This window comes from Lipotes vexillifer, unplaced genomic scaffold (genome assembly GCF_000442215.2).
Source record: "Lipotes vexillifer unplaced genomic scaffold, Lipotes_vexillifer_v1.1 scaffold1442, whole genome shotgun sequence".
Taxonomy (NCBI): Eukaryota; Metazoa; Chordata; class Mammalia; order Artiodactyla; family Lipotidae; genus Lipotes; species Lipotes vexillifer.
Window position 1 is genome coordinate 549,736 of NW_006797379.1, and position 19,889 is coordinate 569,624.

Below are 19,889 nucleotides of genomic sequence, written 5' to 3' on the forward strand. Positions count from 1 at the left end.
GGGGAAAGTTCTTGCATGAATGCTTAATAGTAAAGCCTGGACTCATACTCAGAAGTCTAAGAATGATTCAAGTAGGGTATTGTGTAGAGCATTGCTCAGGGAACTTGTCCTGTTTGTTAGAAGACAGAGTTTTCTTATCCAATCCCTGCTGAGAGGCAAAATAATTTCTTAACTCTTTACACCAGAACTAGAGAAAGGGACAATTTTAGTAAAGATGGGTTACTAATTTGGAAATCAACATGTCAAATTAAGATATTTCATCAGGTAGAAATACACCAGCCTGCTAAGGCAAATGTTGGCTTTAGCTGGATTTCATCGACAGATAAACTGGTCACTGCCACCACATTTCTTCTCCATTATTTGTGCCCACCTACTCTTGGTAAATCGGGATACAGACCTGCTCATGAAAGTCAAGAGTCACTGTGTGCTCATCACTGTGGTCTCCCACACTCTTCCCCACACCCTAACATAGACATACCAGGGGATTAGGGTTAGCACACCATGTTTGACCTGGGTTCTAATATAGTGTTTTGAAACATAGACACAAAGGTTTACCTACAGAGTTGAGGTCCATGTATTAGTTATCAAAGAAGAGGTGATAGAAAGGGTGGATTCATACTTTCAGGGTTAGAGAGATGAGATTTTATTTACATTTGATTGCCCTATATGTGATCTCATCAAAAAATTGCTACCAAGAACCTGTAAAATAAAAAGCTTGTTTGTGGGAGTGTGTAAAATCAAATGGGTTTATTATTTAGGATTTGATCTCACCAAAACATGGAAGCTCAATGACTTTAAGGAAATTAGAATTTGACTTATTCTGTAGTCTAACCTGCCTGGTACACTATAAATGCATTTTCTTTGACAGGTTTATTCCTTCAGCTGTTTTGAGTTTAATTGGGGTCCTCTGTATAAACCACAGACAGCTTTGGGAAATGTGGTTGTTATTTATAGAACACCACAAGCCTACACTGTACTTTCAGTAGAGCTTAAATTGGACTGAATCTCTCATGCTATCAGCTCTGGGTTCTTTTTGGAGGAAGGGAAAAAACTCACTGCATTTTTTTTTTTGCCTCTGTTTGTACTATTAGAAAATGAAAAGAAGTTCCAAAATACATTATGATTTAATGAAAGAAGTGGGAGAAAAAGAAAGGAAACAAGATAGAATAATGGAGTTTTGAGCTTCTTTTCCTAAGAAAATGCAGTAGGACTAAATAACACAGAACAAAATTGTTACAACAGACTCCTCTGTGAGATGTTCGCAGAGAAAACTGGAGTCTAGAGAACAGCCAGACGCCCAGCTGCGAAAGTGCTTCCTTTTGGAGAATTTGGAAGGCCAAGGGGAAAAAATGAGTTATATGAAGATGTGAGATATGTTTGTGGGGGTGGGGGATGAAAGGTCTATGAAGAACAAGGAGACAGTTTTAGGCTGCGGGAACATCAGGAAAACAAGACACGGTGGAGTCACAAGTGGGTGAAGAGAAAAAGAGAAGCGTGAAGAGGAAAGCACCAAGGGACGAGGTGGGTGAGTAGAAGGAGGAGGTAATGATGAAACTTACCCACAGACTAAAGTTGTGAATATAAAGCCATTTTCATCATCAGTACAGGGGAACATTCTCTGCGGGGTCAGAGACAAGGTAGCATGTCCTTCACAGACACAGATAAGCCTTGAATCACGGCAGGTCTCTACTTAGAAAGTTCTAGTTGGATATCTCCGTGTACACCTGGATGGGACTGTCAGGCAGAGCTGGAATGAGCTAAGGAGCAGAAGGGAACTGAAGACCACCAGGCCTGAAGCCTCAGCTCTGTTATGGGAGAGTTTTCTTTTCTTTTTTTTTTTAAAATTTTCATTTATTTATTTATTTTTGGCTGCGTTGGGTCTTCATTGCTACACACGGGCTTTCTCTAGTTGTGGAGAGCAGGGGCTACTCTTTGTTGCGGTGCGCTGGCTTCTCAGTGCAGTGGCTTCTCTTGTTCTGGAGCACAGGCTCTAGGCACGTGGCTCAGTAGTTGTGGCTCACGGGCTCTAGAGCGCAGGCTCAGTAGTTGTGGCACATGGGCTTAGTTACTCCACGGCATGTGGGATCTTCCAAGACCAGGGATGGAACCTGTTTCCCCTGCATTGGCAGGCAGATTCTTATCCACTGAGCCACCATGGAAGCCCTGGCAGAGTTTTCTTGATCCCCATTGAAAAATTTTTGACAAGCCTCTAAAATATTGCTCCATTTTCCAAGAATGTCTGGAAAATACTATAACAAGAGCACTGTAACTAATCCATCTGATATGAGGCTCCAGAGAAACCTCAACAAATGTCCATATGAGAGAGAATTGAAGATTAAAAACTATGCTCAGGGTCTTAATTAAACATTATGTTAATTTTATGAATTCTAGGTTTTAAATATGAAACCACTGGACTCCTAATGATAACTGACTTGGGGAAACACTGTACTTTGTTTTCTATGAAGCAGGATGATTATCATATCCCCTCTTACCTTTACCTCCCCTGACCCCCAAATAGGCATGCTTGTTACATTGAGGAGACTTCTGGCATTTCTGCACAGCCTTATATGTAGGCAGATGAACTTTCAGAGCAGGCTTTGGAGGAGGAAATCTCATAAGCTTGGACCATATATCATTACTAAAAATTGGACCTGGCGTTTATCACAATTATTTGTTCACTTTCTTCTTCCCTCCCTCCCTCTCTCCCTTGATTCCTTCCTCAAACCTACAGATTCAGAATCTCCAGTGGTGCATCCCACGGATTTGGATTTTGTAAACACTCCTGTAATCCTGACGCCATCAGCCCAGCACTGGTTTTGTGAACACCTTAGAGGTTTCAAAACAGGACCTGCTTTCTCTGTAGGTTGCTGAGTAATCATAGGCGATTTTAAGGGTGGGGGAAGAGCACTCCTGCCTCCCAATATCTCACATATCTTTGGGTTGCTTTTTAAAATGCATTTGGCAGTGGACAAGACCTTTCAATTCACATCAGTGTACAGAAATTTCTTTCTTTTTTCTTTTAACATGTCTAAGTTGTAAATGATTCATACAAGATAATTTAATAAGAACAGGTGAGTGGGGGGAGAGTAAGAAGGCACCTGATGTACAATGATGGAGAAAGGGGGCATCATCTCCTAGAGGGAATGGGCAGATTTTGGTACACTCTTCACAGCCTTGGTAAGGGTTGAGCTTACTTGAAACCCAATAGTTTATTTTTTAATTAGATTATTTTATTTATTTGTTTGTTTGTTTATTTATGGCCACATTGGATCTTTGTTGCTGCACGCGGGCTTTCTCTAGTTGCGGCGAGCGGGGGCTGCTCTTTGTGCGATGCATGGGCTTCTCATTGTGGTGTCTTCTCTTGTTACGGAGCACGGGCTCCAGGTGCGCAGGCTTCAGTAGTTGTGGCTCTTGGGCTCTAGATTGCAGGCTCAGTAGTTGTGAGCACGGGCTTAGTTGCTCCACGGCATGTGGGATCTTCCCAGACCAGGGCTCGAACCCGTGTTCCCTGCATTGGCAGGTGGATTCTTAACCACTGCCCCACCAGGGAAGTCCCAGTTTATCTATTTTTAAATAGAAGAGGTATGTTAGAATAAGCCTAAGGGACACATACTTGGAAAAGTTAACAGTGAGGACTTTGCTGTTAGGTGAGTTAAGTCCAACAATTTTCTAAGACCTTAACAGAAAGCCAGGAAAGCAAAATTCTTAAGATGTCCCTCTCCAAAATGACTATCTTGGATATGGCACAAATGCCCAGCGCACAACCGCAAGATGAATAAAAGATGAATTCGTTGTAAAAGGCTTAGAGATGGATAGATGACATTTACATAATGATGTAAATTTGTACATAATGATGGAGAGTAGTTCATTTCTTTGAAAGCTGATAATGCCAGCACTCATGAAAGAAGTAGTTTCATGTTAATTTTGAGTTCTTCAAATTTGGACAGTTGTTTTCAAAGGAAAAAGACATACTTTCTACTCTTAGAAAGATCACAGAATTAGACAGCAATCATGTTCCTTTTTTCCCCAAGATCTGGGTGCTTTTCATCATTGCCAAACCCTAAAATTGAAAATTCCATACAAATGAATTTTAATATTTTACTGCAAATTGTCATGCCATAGATGAATTCCAATTTGCCTTCTTTTTCTACTTTATAATTAGGAAATAGAACTGAGGATGGGGGGAAGGGGGCATAATTCTGGGCAGTGGCCAGGAAAAAAAGTGTAAAACATTATATTGAGCACAGATTTACATAGTTTTACCATCTGTCTTCAATGACTTAGATCTTGTCTTGCTTCAGGAACTGGGACTATGTCAGATAACTCTTAAAAGTTGTTTCCAGAGTTCTGGTTCCCTCTTAATCAGGTGCTTTACATAAGTAAACATTGAAAAATAATGGAGTAAGGAAGACTTGGGGAGAACTGGATAGCTGTCTTCAGATATGCATAAGGCTGGCAAGTAGAAGAGGAAATACTTTGCCCTAGCTCAAAAAAGTTTTAAGTTACACAAAAGAGTAGCTCTACTCAATCCAAGTAAGAAATAAGTAGAATCGATTGTCGTGCTGATATTCAGCTCTATTTTCCTGGAATTCTATTAGCAGAGTCTGATGGTTGTCTGTCAGTGATATTGTAGAAAACTGCAGTGGGTGGGAGACTGAACTGGGGGGACCTTTCAGGTTACTTCTGAACTAAAGCTGGAAGGGAGAGCAAGGGAATGTGGTATTATCTTAGGCAGGGTTGCAGCAGTAGGCTCTCAGGGAAGGATTTGAATGCAAGTGGTTTGTTGAGGAGGTGATCCCAGGAAGTATCAGTAGGAGGGTAGGGATGTGAGTCTTACTGGGAACTTCTGGAACACATTTCAGAATTGTCCTACTCAAGGGGTAAGTAAGCAGGGCATCTATCCTCCATTTTCATCCCTCCTGGCTGTGCACTGCTCTCTGGGACATTAAATTCCCTGTACTCCTGGTCTGCCCTGTGCAGGTGGAAAATCATGGGTCCTTGCCATGGAATGCCGTGGGCAAGCATGGAGTAGGTGACAAGTGCCAAAGGGATGTGACTGGGGCATGACAGAATCTGCTATAGTTGTAGAGCATTGGCTATGGAGTTAGGCTGATCTTGTTTTGGTGCTTACCTCTCCTTCTTATTAGCTGTATGACTTTAGACAACTTATGTAGCCTCTCTGGATCTATTCCTTATCAACAAGACAGAGGTTACATAGATACCACACAGGGTGATTGTCGAAATTCAGTAAAATAACAAACTTAAAGCACTTAACAGAATGATCTAAAAAAAGGTAGCTTTTGTTATTATAAGAATAAATCTTTCTTCTTAGATCTAAAATGAGCTCATTCCCAAAATAGTAAGATACTAAAATCTTACATGCTACCAAAAGACTTTACAGGTAATACAAATGCTAAAGAAAGAAAATTTTAAACTACTATAGAATTTAGTCAGAAATTATTCTTCTTTCTTCATATAGCAACTAACAAGTATTTAATATTTATTGACTATCAGGTAAATATCTGGCAGTACTAAATTCACAATGAGCATAAATGCCTATTTATTCAAGACTTGGCTTAGGCAGCATTTTCTCGCTGCGAAGAATAAAATTATTTTACAGCTAGACTGGGACACTGACTGACACTGACTCTTGGCCAAGATAAGGGCAGTGGGCTAACTAATGATGTGTAACATGCTATTTAAAGTTTGAAACTCCCCTAGCAGCACCTAGGACAGGTTTATTTTCACTTTTTTCTCCTAGCTTTATTGAGATATAATTGACATATAGTGTCGTATAAGTTTAAGATGTATAACATAATGATTTGACATATGTATGTATTGTGAAATGATTACCACAATAAGTTTAGTTAATATCCATCACCTCACATAGTTACAGATTTTTTCTTGTAGTAAGAACTTTTAAGATCTCTCTTAGCAGTTTTCAAATATGCAATACAGTATTTTTAACTATAGTCACCATGCTGTACATTACATCCCCAGAACAAATTTATTTTATAAATGAAAGTTTGTACTTTTTACCACCTTCACCCAGGCCCCCTTCCACCTCCCCAACTCCCCACCTCTGGCAACCACCAATCTGTTCTCTGTTTCTATGAGATCGGTTTTATCAGATTCTGTGTATAGGTGAGATGATACAGTATTTGTCTTTTTCTATTTGACTTATTTTACTTAGCATAATGCCCTCATCCCTGCTGTTCCAAATGGTGAGATTTCCTTTTTTAATGGCTGAATAATATTCATACATATATATCTTAAGACATCTTTATCCATTCATGTGGATGGGCACTTAGGCGTTTTCTTGTCCTGTAAATAATGCTGCAGTGAACACATGGGTGCAGATATCTTTTTGAGACAGTGATTTTATTTCCTTTGGATATATACTCAGAAGTGGAATTGCTGGATCATAAGGTAGTCCTATTTTTATTTATTTTTAAAAGTTATTTATTTTTTAGAGCAGTCTGTGCCTTTATTGGCCAAGCAGGCTTCACGAAGGGGATGAAGCTGGAGAAGTGGGCAACCCTGATGTCTGAGCAGCTGGTGCTTCACAGGCTTGTAGGTGATTGACAGCTTGCCCATACAGTGGCCAATCATCCCAGGCTTGATTTCCACCTGGTTGAGGATCTTGCCCTTGTAGCCGCCCACTATCTTGGGAACGATGATCATGTCCCACAGGTGCATCTTAACAAGCTTAGGCTTCTCTGTGGGTGGTGCCTTGTTCTTGGCCTTGCTCAGGCACTTAAGCAGTGAGTGCTGCTTCCTCCTCAGGCTGGATTCAGCCGCGGTTGCTGCTGGGCGCAGTACAACTGCATGAGCGGCTTGTAGGACTTGTCCAGCGGCTGGTTGACGTCCACGCCTGAGGTAGGTGGACTTATGGAAGGTCTGCCTCTTTTGCTCCACTTCTGCCACCTTGTCAGTCGTTGGAAAATGTTGGTAGTCCTATTTTTAATTTTTTGAGGAACTTCTATACTGTTTTCCATAGCGCTGCATCAATTTAGATTTCTACCAACAGTGTGGAAGGGTTCCCATTCCTCCACTTCCTTGCCAACATTTGTTATCTCTTATCTTTTTGATAATAGCCAGTCTAATGTATGTGAAGTGATATCTCTTTGTGGTTTTAAATTGCATTTCTCTGACGATTAGTAATGTTGAGCACCTTTTCCTGTGCATGTTTGCCATCTGTATGTCTCCTTCGGAAAAATGTATATTTGGGTCCTTCACTCAATTTTTAATTGAATTATTTTATTTTCGCTACTGAGTTATATGAGTTCCTTACATATTTTGGATATTAACCCGTTATCACATGTGTGGTTTGCATATATTTTCTCCCATTCTGTAAGTTGCCTTTTCATTTTGTTGATTGTTTCCTTTGTTGTGCAGAAGCTTTTTAATTTGATTTGGTCCCACTTATTTCTTATTTTGCGTGCTTGTGCATATCTAAGAAATGACCAGTGTTAAGGAGCTTTTCCCCTGTGTTTTCTTCTAGGAGTTTTATGGTTTCTGGTCTTACATTTAAGTCTTTAATCTATTTCCAGTTAATTTTTGTGAGTGGTGTAAGGTAGGGATCTAGGTTCATTCTTTTGCATGGGAATATCCAATTTTCCCAGCATTATTTATTGAAGAGACTGTCTTTCCTCCAATGAGTATTCTTGGCTCCCCTGTCAAATATTGGTTATCTGCATATGTGAAGGTTTATTTCTGGGCTCTCAATTCTGTTCCATTGATATATATCTTTTTGTATACTATTTTGATTATTATAGCATTGTAATGTAGTTTGAAATCAAGAAGTGTGATTCCTCCAGCTTTGTTCTTCTTCCTCAGGATTGCTTTAACTATTCAGAGTCTTTTGTTGTTCCAAATGAATTTTAGGAGTGTTTTTTCTATTTCTGTAAAAAAAAAAAATGCCATTGGAATCTTGATAGGGATTGCATTCAATCTATAGATAGCTTTGCATAGTATTTTAACATATCTTATTTTAACAGTATGAATTCTTCCAGTCCATGAAGACAGAATATCATCCCATTTGTGTTTTCTTCAATTTCTTTCATCAGTGTCTTATCGTTTTTAGTGTGGAGATATTTCACCAACTTGGTTAGATTTATTCCTAAGTATTTTATTGTTTCTGATGCTATTGTAAATGGGATTCTTCTTTATTTCTTTTTCAGATAATTCATTTATTAGTGTAGAGAAGCACTAATGATTTTTGTATGATTTTTGCAATTTTACTCAATTCGTTGATGAGATCTAACCGTTTTTTGGCAGAATCTTTAAGACTTTATATATACAAAATCATGTCATCTGCAAATGGAGAAAATTCTACTTCTTCCTTTGTGATTCTGACGCCTTTTATTGCTTTTTCTTGCTTGATTGCTCTGGCATAGGCATGGTGAGAGTGGGTACCCTTGTCTTATTCCTGATCTAGGGCCAGTTTATTGGTGCTTTACAGCTGGTGTAGCCAGTTTAACAGTCGGGCTTGGTTATGTGACCAGAAGATCATGGAAGAATCTGCTGGAACCTTTTAGGGAGCTCTTCCTAAACAGAGACTCATTGCACAGGTCTTTCACCTCCTTGGGTGAATAAGAAGGACCGTGGGGAGCTGCGCTTGGGAGGCTCTTGGGAGTCTTGTGAATATGTTCAATTATCTGGTCCTATTGTAGTCCTTGAGGGAGTCCTAATCCTATCAGGTTATTTTTGGCTCTCTGCCTATATGTCTTCCCCATAGATGTGAGAGTTTTGAGAGCAAGAACCCTGTGTACATATTGTTTACTATTGTATCCTTCATACTGAAAACATTGCACAGCACACCATGAATAGGCAAAAATGTTTGTTGGATAAAATGAGTGAATGAAGTAGTAGCTGACATCATGGAAAAGGCTAGATGTTTATTAACTTAAATCCCCAAATATTTATTTAATGCCTTTTATGTGCAAAATGTAATAATTGTTTTTTAAAATATTTTCTTTTTAAAAATTCGATATAAATTATAGTAAGTATGGTTTATTTATAGTCTGTATTTAATAATTCTAATATATAAAGTCATTATAGTTCTATTTGTGTGCCTTGTTGTCCTTGAGTATTTGCTGTTCACTGTATCTGAAAATTACCTGTAAGAATAATTTAAGTCATAGAATGAAAGTAACTTCCTTCAGAAAGAACTTGGATTTGTTTCTACCAAATGCCTGAAGTTACTACCGGTCTAGGTTCACTTTAATCCAAGTTCAATTTTTAAGTTCCCTGGACCACACAGATGACATGATTCCAGACTGAAATACCACTTACCCTTCCTTGAGGGTGTAGCCCTTTGAGGTCATAGCTTTTTATGCAGACAGTCTCCTAATAGACTTCCCATCTTCTATGGGCCTTAGGCTTTGTTCTCCATGCTCCTAATCCTGTGAGACCATCACAATAAACATTTTTATTTTACAGAAATATCCGAGCAATAATAGGGAAGATGGTGAAGGAGTAAGACGTGGAGATCACCTTCCTCCCCACAAATACACCAGAAATACATCTACATGTGGAACAACTCCTACAGAACACCTACTGAATGCTGACAGAAGACCTCAGGCCTCCCAAAAGGCAAGAAACTCCCTACATACCTGGGTAGGGCAAAAGAAAAAACAGAGACAAAAGAATAGGGACAGGACCCGCACCTCTGGGAGGGAGCTGTGAAGGAGGAAAAGTTTCCATGCACTAGGGAGCCCCTTCACTGGCGGGGACAGGGGATGGGCAGTGGGGGAAGCTTCAGAGCCATGAAGGAGAGCGCAGCAACAGGGTTGCAGAGGGCAAAGCGGAGAGATTCCCGCACAGAGAATCTGTGCCGACCAGCACTCACCAGCCTGAGAGGCTTGTCTTCTCTCCCACTAGGGGCTGGGAGCTGAAGCTCAGGCTCTGGAGGTCAGACCCCAGGGGCAGAACTGGGTTTGGCTGCGTGAAGACAGTGTGAAGGGGGCTAGTGTGCCAGCCGGGAGGGAGTCTGGGAAAAAGTCTGGACCTGCCAGAGAGGCAAAAGACCTTTGTTTCGGGGTGCATGAGGAGAGGGGATTCCTTCCCAGTGTGCCCACAGAAGGCAGAGCACTGCCTAAACGAGCTCCAGAGATTGGCATGAGCCGCGGCTATCAGCTCAGACCCCAGAGATGGGCATGAACCACTAACGCTGCTACTGCTGCCATGAATAATCCTGTGTGCAAGCACAGGTCACTATCAACACCCACCTGGGAGCCTGTGCATGACACCACTGCCAGGGTCCCATGATCCTGGGACAGCTTCCTCGGGAGAACACACAGCAAACCTCAGGCTGTTGCAATGTCACGCCAGCCTCTGCCGCCTCAGGCTCACCCCTCATTCCAATTATGACTACCGTACCCCTCCCTCTCCCCAGCCTGAGTGAGCAAGAGAGCCCTAATAAGCTGCTGTTTTAAGCCGCTCCTGTCTGGGTGGGTAAAAGACGCCTGAGGGTGGCCTACACACAGAGGCAGGGCCAAAACCAAAGCTGAACCCCAGGAGCTGTGCGAACAAAGAAGGGAAAGGGAAATTTCTCCCTGCAACCTCAGGAGCAGCAGATTAAGTCCCCACAATCAACTTGATAAACCCTGCATCTGAAGATACCTGAATAGACAATGAATGTTCCCAAAATTGAAGTGGTGGACTTTGGGAACAACTGTAGACTTGGGGTTTGCTTTCTGTGTCTAATTTGTTTCTGGTTTTATGTTTATCTTAGTTTAGTATTTAGTGCTTATTATCATTGGTGGATTTGTTTATTAGTTTGGTTGCGCTCTTCCTTTTTTTAAATATATATATTTTTCATTTTGTTTTGTTTTTCTCTTTTTGTGTGTATGTGTATGCTTCTTTGTGTGATTTTATCTATATAGGTTTACTTTTATCATTTGTCCTAGGGTTCTGTCTGCCCGCCTCCCCTGCATCGGCAGGCAGACTCTCAACCACTGCGCCACCAGGGAAGCCCTGTTTATTAGTTTGGGTGCTCTCTTCCTTTTTTTAAATATATATATATTTTTTCTTTTGTCTCCTTTTTCTCTTTTTGTAAGTGTGTATGTGTATGCTTCTTGGTGTGATTTTGTCTGTATAGGTTTGCTTTTACCATTTGTCCTAGGGATCTGTCCTTTTTTCTTTCTTTCTTTCTTCCTTTTCTTCTCAGCCATGTGGCTGCAGGGTCTTAGTACTCCGGCCAGGTGTCGGGCCTGAGCCTCTGAGGTGGGAGGGCCGAGTCCAGGACATTGGACCACCAGAAAGCTCCCAGCCCCACGTAATATCAATTGGCAAGTGCTCTCCCAGAGATCTTCATCCCAACACTAAGACCCAGCTCCACCCAATGGCCAGCAAGCTCCAGTGCTGGACACCCCATGCCAAACAACTAGCAAGACAGGAACACAGCCCCACCCATTAGCAGAGAGGCTGCCTAAAGTCATACTAAGTTCACAGACACTCCAAAACACACCAACGGACGCAGCCCTGCCCACCAGAAGGACAAGATACAGGCCTACCCACCAGAACACAGGCACCAGTCCCCTCCACCAGGAAGCCTACACAAGCCACTGAACAAACCTCACCCACTGGGGGAAGACACCAAAAATAACGGGAACTACGAACCTGCAGGCTGTGAAAAGAAGACCCCAAACATAGTAAGTTAAACAAAATGAGAAGGCAGAGAAATATGCAGCAGGTGAAAGAGCAAGGTAAAAACCCACTGGACCAAGCAAATGAAGAGGAAATAGGCAGTTTACCTGAAAAAGAATTCAGAGTAATGATAGTAAAGATGATCCAAAATCTTGGAAATAGAATGGAAAAAATAAAAGTAACGTTTAACAAGGACCTAGAAGAACTAAAGAGCAAACAATGATGAAAAACACAATAAATGAAATTAAAAATACTCTAGAAGGAATCAATAGCAGAATAACTGAGGCAGAAGAACAGATAAGTGACCTGAAAGATAAAATAGTGGAAATAACAGCCACAGAGCAGAATAAAGAAAAAAGAATGAAAAGAGTTGACGACAGTCTCAGAGACCTCTGGGACAACATTAAATGCACCAACATTCGAATTCTAGGGGTCCCAGAAGAAGAAGAGAAAAATAAAGAGTTTGAGAAAATAGTTGAAGAGATTACAGTTGAAAAATTCCTTAACATGGGAAAGGAAAGAGTCAATCAAGTCCAGGAAGCGCAGAGGTCCCACACAGGATAAATCCAAGGAGAAACACACCAAGACACATATTAATCAAGCTATCAAAATTAAATTCAAAGAAAAAATATTAAAAGCAGCAAGGGAAAACCAAGAAATAACATACAAAGGGATCCCCAAAAGGTTAACAGCTGATCTTTCAACAGAAAGTCTGCAAGCCAGAAGGTAGTGGCAGGACATATTTAAAGTGATGAAAGGGAAAAACCTACAACCAAGATTATTGTACTCAGCAAGAATTTCATTCAGATTCGACGGAAAAATTAAAACCTTTACAGACAAGCAAAAGCTAAGAGAATTCAGCACCACCAAACCAGCTTTACAACAAATGCTAAAGAAACTTCTCTAGGCAGGAAACACAAGAGAAGGAAAATACCTACAATAACAAACCCAAAACAATTAAGAAAATGGTAATAGGAACATACATATTGATATTACCTTAAATGTAAATGGATTAAATGCTCCAAGCAAAAGACACAGACTGGCTGAATGGATAGCAAAACAAGACCAATATATGCTGTGTACAAGAGACCCACTTCAGACTTAGGGACTCATACAGACTGAAAGTGAGGGGATGGGAAAAGATATTCCATGCAGTTGGAAAAAGGTATTCCATGCTAATGGAAATCAAAACAAAGCTGGAATACCAATACTCTTATCAGACAAAATAGACTTTAAAGACTACAAGAGACAAGGAAGGACACTACATAATGAACAAGGGATCAATCCAAGAAGATATAACAATTGTAAATATTTATGCACCCAACATAGGAGCACCTCAATACATAAGGCAAATGGTAACAGCAAACAAAGGGGAAATCGACAGTAACACAGTAATAGTAGGGGATTTTAACACCCCACTTTCACCAAAGGATGGATCATCCAAAATGAAAATAAAGAAAGAAACACAAGCTTTAATAGACACATTAGACCAGATAGACTTAATTGATATTTATAGGACATTCCATCCAAAAACAACAGAATACAATTTCTTCTCAAGTGCTCATAGAACATCTCCAGGATACATCATATCTTGGTTCACAAATCAATTCTCGGTAAATTTAAGAAAGTTGAAATCATATCAAGTATCTTTTCCAATCACAATGCTATGAGACTAGATATCAATTACAGGGAAAAAACTGTAAAATATACAAACACATGGAGGCTAAGCAATACGCTACTAAATAACCAAGAGATCACTGAAGAAATCAAAGAGGAAATCAAAAAAATACCTAGAAACAAATGACAATGAAAACACGACAACCCAAAACCTGTGGGATGCAGTAAAAGCAGTTCTAAGAGGGAAGTTTATAGCTATACAACCCTGCCTCAAGAAACAAGAAAAATCTCAATAAACAACCTAACCTTAAACCTAAAGCAATTAGAGAAAGAAGAACAAAAATACCCCAGAGTTAGCAGAAGAAAAGAGATCATAAAGATCAGGTCAGACAAGCCCACAGCCAACATCATCCTCAATGGCGAAAAACTGAAAGCATTTCCACTAAGGTCAGGAACAAGACAAGGTTGCCCACTCTCACCACTCTTATTCAACATAGTTTTGGAAGTTTTAGCCACAGCAATCAGAGAAGAAAAGGAAATAAAAGGAATCCAAATCGGAAAAGAAGAAGTAAAGCTGTCACTGTTTGCAGATGACATGATACTATACATAGAGAATCCTAAAGATGCTACCAGAAAACTACTAGAGCTAATCAATGAATTTGGTAAAGTAGCAGGATACAAAATTAATGCACAGAAATCTCTGGCATTCCTATATACTAACGATGAAAAATCTGAAAGTGAAATCAAGAAAACACTCCCATTTACCATTGCAACAAAAAGAATAAAATATCTAGGAATAAACCTACCTAAGGAGACAAAAGACCTGTATGCAGAAAATTATAAGACACTGATGAAAGAAATTAAAGATGATACAAACAGATGGAGAGATATACCATGTTCTTGGATTGGAAGAATCAACATTGTGAAAATGACTCTACTTCCCAAAGCAATCTATAGATTCAATGCAATCCCTATCAAACTACCACTGGCATTTTTCACAGAACTAGAACAAAAAATTTCACAATTTGTATGGAAACACAAAAGACCCCGAATAGCCAAAGCAATCTTGAGAACAAAAAATGGAGCTGGAGGAATCAGGCTGCCTGACTTCAGACTATACTACAAAGCTACAGTAATCAAGACAGTATGGTACTGGCACAAAAACAGAAAGATAGATCAATGGAATAGGATAGAAAGCCCAGAGATAAACCCATGCACATATGGTCACCTTATCTTTGATAAAGGTGGCAGGAATATACAGTGGAGAAAGGACAGCCCCTTCAATAAGTGGTGCTGGGAAAACTGGACAGGTACATGTAAAAGTATGAGATTAGATCACTCCCTAACACCATACACAAAAATAAGCTCAAAATGGATTAAAGACCTAAATGTAAGGCCAGAAACTATCAAACTCTTAGAGGAAAACATAGGCAGAACACTCTATGACATAAATCACAGCAAGATCCTTCTTGACCCATCTCCTAGAGTAATGGAGATAAAAACAAAAATAAACAAATGGGACCTAATGAAACTTCAAAGCTTTTGCACAGCAAAGGAAACCATAAACAAGACCAAAAGACAGCCCTCAGAATGGGAGAAAATATTTGCAAATGAATCAACTGACAAAGGATTAATCTCTAAAATTTACAGGCAGCTCATGCAGCTCAATAACAAAAAAATAAACAACCCAATCCAAAAATGGGCAGAAGACCTAAATAGACATTTCTCCAAAGAAGATATACAGACTGCCAACAAACACATGAAAGAATGCTCAACATCATTAATCATTAGAGAAATGCAAATCAAAACTACAATGAGATATCATCTCACACCAGTCAGAATGGCCATCATCAAAAAATCTAGAAACAATAAATGCTGGAGAGGGTGTGGAGAAAAGGGAACACTCTTGCACTGCTGGTGGGAATGTGAATTGGTTCAGCCACTATGGAGAACAGTATGGAGGTTCCTTAAAAAACTACAAATAGAACTACCATATGACCCAGCAATCCCACTACTAGGTATATACCCTGAGGAAACCAGAATTCAGAAAGAGTCATGTACCAAAATGTTCATCAGGTCAGAAATACATGAAAAGAAATGAAGGAAACAATAGCAAAGATCAGTAAAACTAAAACGTGGTTCTTTGAGAAGATAAACAAAATTGATAAACCATTAGCCAGACTGATCAAGAAAAAAAGGAAGAAGCCTCAAATAAACAGAATTAGAAATGAAAAAAGAAGTAACAAGTGACACTGCAGAAATACAAAGGATCATGAGAGACTACTACAAGCAATTACATGCCAGTAAAATGGACAACCTGGAAGAAATGGAGAAGTTCTTAGAAGAGTCCAACCTTCCAAGACTGAACCAGGAAGAAGTAGAAAATATGAACAGACCAATCACAAGCACTGAAATTGAAACTGTGATTAAAAATCTTCCAACAAACAAAAGCCCAGGACCAGATGGCTTCACAGGCAAATTCTATCAAACATTTAGAGAAGAGCTAACACCTATCCTTCTCAAACTCTTCTGAAGTATAGCAGAGGGAGGAACACTCCCAAACTCATTTTACGAGGCCACCATCACCCTGATGCCAAAACCAGACAAAGATGTCACCAAAAAAGAAAACTACAGACCAATATCACTGATGAACATAAATGCAAAAATCCTCAACAAAATACTAGCAGACAGAATCCAACAGCACATTAAAAGGATCATTCACCATGATCAAGTGGGGTTTATCCCAGGAATGCAAGGATTCTTCAATATATGCAAATCAATCAATGTGATACACCATATTAACAAACCGAAGGATAAAAACCATATAGTAATCTCAATAGATGCAGGAAAAGCTTTTGACAAAATTCAACACCCGTTTATGATAAAAAGTCTCCCAAAAGTGGGCATAGAGGGAACCTACCTCAACATAATAAAGGCCATATATGACAAACCCACAGACAACGTCATTCTCAATTGTGGAAAACTAGAACCATTTCCTCTAAGATCATGAGCAAGACAAGGTTTCCTGCTCTAACCGCTTTTATTGAACATGGTTTTGGAAGTTTTAGCCCCAGCAATCAGAGAAGAAAAAGAAATAAAAGGAATCCAAGTTAGAAAAGAAGAAGTAAAACTGTCACTGTTTGCAGATGACATGATATTATACATAGAGAATCCTTAAGGTGCTACCAGAAAGCCTCTAGAGCTAAGCAATGAATTTGGTAAAGTAGCAGGATACAAAACTAATGCACAGAAATCTCTGGCATTACTATAATGATGAAAAATCTGAAAGAGAAATTAAGAAAACACTCCCATTTACCATTACAGTAAACAGAACAAAATATCTACGAATAAACCTCCCTAAGGAGACAAAGGACCTATATGCAGAAAACTATAAGACACTGATGAACGAAATTAAAGATGATACAAAAAGATGGAGAGATATACCATGTTCTTGGATTGGAAGAACCCACATTGTGAAAATGACTATACTACCCAAAACAATCTACAGATTCCGTGTAATCCGTATCAAACGACCACTGGCATTTTTCACAGATGAGAACAAAAAAATTCACAATTTGTATGGAAACACAAAAGACCCCGAATAGCCAAAGTTTTTCTTGAGAAAGAAAAACAGAGCTGGAGAAATCAGGCTCCCAGACTTCTGACTATACTACAAAGCTACAGTAATCTAGATAGTATGGTACTGGCACAAAAAGAGAAATATAGATCAAAGGAACAGGATAGAAAGTCCAGCGATAAACCCATGCACATATGGTCACCTTATCTTTGATAAAGGAGGAAGAATATACAATGGAGAAAAGACAGCCTCTTCAGTAACTGGTGCTGGGAAAACTGGACAGCTGCACGTAAAACAATGAAATTAGAACACTGTTTAACACCATACACAAAAATAAACTCAAAATGGATTAAAGACCTAAATGTCAGGCCAGACACCATCAAACTCTTAGAGGAAAACATAGGAAGAACACTCTTTGACCAAAATCACAGCAAGATCCTTTTTGACCCACCTCCTAGAGAAATGGAAATAAAAACAAAAATAAAGAAATGGGACCAAATGAAACTTAAAAGCTTTTGCACAGCAAGGAAACCATAAACAAGACCAAAAGACAACCCTTAGAATGGGAGAAAATATTTGCAAATGAAGCAACTGACAAAAGATTTATCTCCAAAATTTACAAGCAGCTCATGCAGCTCAATATCAAAAAAACAAACAACCCAATCCAAAAATGGGCAGAAGACATAAATAGACATTTCTCCAAAGATTTACAGATTGCCAACAAACACATGAAAGAATGCTCAACATCATTAATCATTAGAGAAATGCAAATCAAAACCACAATGAGATATCATCTCACACCCGTCAGAATGACCATCATCAAAAAATCTAGAAACAATAAATGCTGGAGAGAGTGTGGAGAAAAGGGAACCCTCTTGCACTGTTGGTGGGAATGTACATTGTTACAGCCACTATGGAGAACAGTATGGGGGTTCCTTAGAAAACTAAAAATAGAACTACCATATGACCTAGCAATCCCACTACTGGGCATATACCCTGAGAAAACCAGAATTCAGAAAGAGTCATGTACCAAAATGTTCATTGCAGCTCTATTTACAATAGCCAGGAGATGGAAGCAACCTAAGTGTCCATCAACAGATGAATGGATAAAGAAGATGTGGCACATATATACAATGGAATATTACTCAGCCATAAAAAGAAATGAGATTGAGTTATTTGTAGTGAGGTGGATGGACCTAGAGTCTGTCATACAGAGTGAAGTGAGTCAGAAAGAGAAAAACAAATACCATATGTTAACACATATATACAGAATCTAAGAAAAAAACAAGGTCATGAGGAACCTAGGGGTAAGATGGGAATAAAGACACAGACCTACTAGATCATGGACTTGAGGATATGGGGAGGGGGAAGGGTAAGCTGTGACAAAGTGAGAGAGTGGCATGGACTTATATACACTACCAAACGTAAAATAGATAGCTAGTGGGAAGCAGCCGCATAGCACAGGGATATCAGCTAAGTGGTTTGTGACCACCTAGTGGGATAGGGAGAGTGTGAGGGAGGGAGATGCAAGAGGGAAGAGATATGGGAACATATGTATATGTATAGCTGATTTACTTTGTTATAAAGCAGAAACTAACACACCATTGTAAAGCAATTATACTCCAATAAAGATGTTAAAAATAAATAAATAAACATATGGGACCTAATGAAACTTAAAAGCTTTTGTATAGCAAAGAAACCATAAACAAGACAGAGAGACAAGCCTCAGAATGGGAGAAAATATTTGCAAACAAAGCAACTGACAAAGGATTAATATCCAAAATATACAAGAAACTCATGCAGCTTAATATCAAAAAAACAAACAACCCAATCCAAAAATGGGCAGAAGACCTAAATAGACATTTCTCCAAAGAAGATATACAGATTGCCAACAAACACATGAAAGGATGCTCAGTGTCACTAATCATTAGAGAAATGCAAATGAGAACTACAGTGAGGTATCACCTCACACTGGTCAGAATGGCCATCATCAAAAAATCTACAAACATTAAATGCTGGAGAGGGTGTGGAGAAAAGGGAACCCTCTTGCACTGTTGTTGGGAATGTAAATTGATACGGCCACTATGGAGAACAGTATGGAGGTTCCTTAAAAAACTAAAAATAGAACTACCATATGACCCAGCAATCCCACTACTGGGCCTATACCTTGAGAAAACTATAATTCAAAAAGAGACATGTACCACGATGTTTATTGCAGCACTATTTACAATAGCCAGGACATGGTAGCAACCTAAGTGTCCATCGACATATGAATGGATAAAGAAGATGTGGCACATATATACAATGGAATATTACTCAGCCATAAAAAGAAACAAAATTGAGTTATTTGTAGTGAGGTGGATGGACCTAGAGTCTGTCACACAGAGTGAAGTAAGTCAGAAAAAAAAAAGCAAATACCATATGCTAACCCAAGTATATGGAATCTAAAATAAATGGCTCTGAAGAACCTAAGGGCAGGACAGGAATAAAGACGCAGACGTAGGGAATGGACCTGAGGACACAGGGAGGGGGAAGTGTAAGATGGGACGAAGTGAGAGAGTTGCATTGACATATATACATGACCAAATGTAAAATCGATAGCTAGTGAGAAGCAGCCGCATAGCACAGGGAGATCAGCTCGTTGCTTTGTGACCACCTAGAGGGGTGGAATAGGCAGGGTGGAGGGAGACGCAAGAGGGAGGGGCTATGGGAATATATGTATGTGATTAGCTGATTCACTTTGTTATACAGCAGAAACTAACACAACATTGTAAAGCAATTATACTCCAGTAAAGATGTTAAAAAAAAAAATATCCAATGTCCTCAGTGTAGAAATGGCTTCCTTGTGCACTTTTTGGATTCCTGATTTATTTTGCTTTTGTTATTAGATCTTTTGCTTTGTAAGAGATTTGTAAAAGAAAAAAACAAAACAAAACAAAAAACAAAAGTCCTTCCCTCAATATTTTTGTTTTCCTCTGGTGGTTTGGTCAGAATAACTGAGTCTCCCATTATTGGAAATTAGAAATCTCGCTCAAATATATTG

At 39.3% G+C, this 19,889-nt stretch overlaps 1 pseudogene; it reads right to left on the reverse strand.

Annotated features, from left to right (window-relative positions):
* Positions 1-6,462: 6,462 nt before the first annotated feature.
* Positions 6,463-19,889, reverse strand: part of LOC103069152 (40S ribosomal protein S15 pseudogene) — a 65,591-nt pseudogene continuing 52,164 nt past the window's right edge.